The following is a 2,594-nucleotide window of genomic DNA, read 5'->3' as shown; positions in this document are numbered from 1 at the left end:
TGGACTTTTTTTTTTTTTTAATAAAATCTATCTATCTATCTATCTATCTATCTATCTATCTATCTATCTATCTATCTATCTATCTGTATCCATGTATATCTTTCTTTCTTCTGAGATTCTCGGAGGTCGACCAGTAGTCCCGACGGCACTTTGCCTTTGATGATCCCTCTCCAATTGTCCTAGGTCGACCAGATGTCCCTAACATATGGCGACGCGTACTTTACTCGATCCACCTGGTATTGACTTCTGGCTTTTTTTTTTTCAATTTATTAATGATATACCTATAATATATAATATATAATATATTATATATCGACCAGTTGGAAAACGAGGTCGACTAGTTGTCCTATGCCTTACATACAAAGCAGTGACTGGTACTTGCAGTACTATGATTTTTTTGTTTTTGTTTCTTTTTCTTTTTTTTCGGAGCTGGGGGACCGAACCCAGGGCCTTGCGCTTGCTAGCTAGGCAAGCACTCTACCACTGACCAACTGAGCTAAATCCCCAACCCCAGTACTATGTTTCCGCCCCCCCCCTTTGGTTTACATTCAATTCTCTCTCTCTCTCTCTCTCTCTCTCTCTCTCTCTCTCTCTCTCTCTCTCTCTCTCTCTGTGTGTGTGTGTGTGTGACAGGGGAGGGTCGGCCAGTTGTCCCTTCCATTATAAGCAAACTGAAGGTATCAATTGGTCAGCTGAATAGTTCTCTGCTTTCCATTGTTCTCACCATCTCTCCAGTCGTATTTTTTATAAATATTGAATATTAAATATATGTGGGGGGGGTGTGGCTGTGTGTGCATGAGTTCCTAGGTACGAACCTGAGGGAGGGAGGGAGGAGGGAAGGAAGGAAGGGAGGGAGGGAAGGAAGGTCGACCAGTCAGCCTCCTTTCTTTTTTTTTAAAGTTATTTCCTCTTCTTTTCCAGAATTATTTATTTTGTGTCTATGAGTACACTGTAACTATCTTCAGACACACCAGAAGAAGGCCTCATCCCATTACCGATGGTTGGGAGCCACCATGTGCTTGCTGGGGATTGAAAACTCAGGACCTCTGGAGGAGCGGCCAGGGCTCTTAACCGCTGAGACATCTCTCCAGCCCTCTTTTTCCAGTTTTAAATAAGCCTCGTTAGTTGAGCGATCTGGGGAGTTGCTTTTCTTTCCAATTTGTGTGTGTGTGGGGGGGGCAGCAATGGATCCAGTATCCAATTCCCCTTTCTCTCGATAACATCTTATTACAGTAAGATGGCTCGATTTCATTTGCAATTACTTTCTTATTCTAGACGAAGGTTGATGAATAAATCTTCTTGTCGCTCCATGAAGGAGGGAATAAAATAATATTTGGCTAGGTCTATATTCCTTCATTTTTATTTCTCTTTGTTTCTTGTCCTTTCTTTAAAAGAAAGAGGTCAACAAATCGGTGTGTACCACCACCACCACCACCACCACCACCACCACCACCACCACCACCACCACCACCACCGAGTTGTAGGGATCCATTATGGGCCCCTGTCTGTCTGCCTGTCTGATTCATTCGTGTTTATTTAAACGTCCTCCAATGATGGTTGTGCAGTGAAAGAAATGCGTGCCCGAGCTCGAGCTCGTGCGCAAACACACACACACACACACACACACACACACACACACACACACACACACACGGGGGGGGGGCAATGGGGGGTGAGGAGGAGGAGGAGGAGGAGGAGGAGGAGGAGGAGGAGGAGGAGGAGGAGGAGGAGGAGGAAAGCTTGGGTTGGGTGGTTTGAGGATTTGAAGGTTTAGCCCTGCAATGTTCCTTACAACTTAAAAACTTTGTGACACACAAAGCGATATTCATTTTCTCCTTCTACTTTTCACTCTGTAGACCAAGATGGCAGACTATATCAGCCTTTGTGGAATGTGACCTTGTATTGCTTTGCCCTACTCTGCTCTGCTCTGCTCTGCTCAACTTAACAGACGTGTTTTTGCTTTTGTTTATGATTTTTGCTTGCTTGCTCGCTCGCTCCCATGACTTGACTGTGGTTTCCCTTTCTATTACAGCACGGTGACCAGACTGCCTTGGGGTAATCAGAAAGGAGGCCAGAAGCAGTCTTTTTTCTGACGCACTGAGACTACATACCAGCCGATTTGGAGGAAAAGATATCCCTCTCTCCCTCCCTCCCTCCCTCCCTCCCTCCCTCCCTCCCTCCCTCCCTCCCTCCCTCCCTCCTTGACCCATTTTCCCTCTTTCCCGATACACTCAATAAATTTAAAGTAAATCAATGAATCAAGTCTCTAGTAATTTATTTGTTGGGATTTATTTGTTGGAAATTATCCCTCCACACCTTCGCCCCTCCCCCCACCACTCGAGGATGTCTCCCTGGGGGGGGGCGGGGGGGTTGGGTGGACTCGTGTAGGCATACCTCTCCTCCCTTGGCTTTCCGGTCCACTTCGCTCCAGCATACCTAACTCTTTGGAAATGGTAATAGAGTTCATGACACACCCTCACAGAGAGAGGAAGAGTCCGATCGTTCACTGATTCGCTCTCAGCCAGCCTCGCCCTGACAGCTCAGGCATGTCTAAATCCGAATGTGGGCAATATTTACATGACTTGACTTGGTGC

The 2,594-nt window shown here is 46.1% G+C and overlaps 1 long non-coding RNA gene across 3 annotated transcripts in view; it reads left to right on the top strand.

Moving 5' to 3' along the window:
- Positions 1 to 2,258, top strand: part of LOC148006381 (uncharacterized) — a 30,844-nt gene extending 28,586 nt beyond the window's left edge. The window contains exons 2-3 of one of the 3 annotated variants that reach the window (XR_015684111.1): positions 922 to 1,120; positions 2,033 to 2,258. This is a non-coding gene — a long non-coding RNA (uncharacterized LOC148006381). The remainder of the gene's footprint in view (positions 1 to 921; positions 1,121 to 2,032) is intronic. The other 2 variants (XR_015684112.1, XR_015684113.1) reach the window with 2 other exon arrangements.
- Positions 2,259 to 2,594: the final 336 nt, after the last annotated feature.

The sequence above is a fragment of the Rattus norvegicus genome, chromosome 3, assembly GCF_021556685.1.
Source record: "Rattus norvegicus strain SHRSP/BbbUtx chromosome 3, alternate assembly SHRSP_T2T, whole genome shotgun sequence".
NCBI lineage: Eukaryota > Metazoa > Chordata > Mammalia > Rodentia > Muridae > Rattus > Rattus norvegicus.
This window is presented reverse-complemented; position numbering and strand designations above follow the sequence as displayed.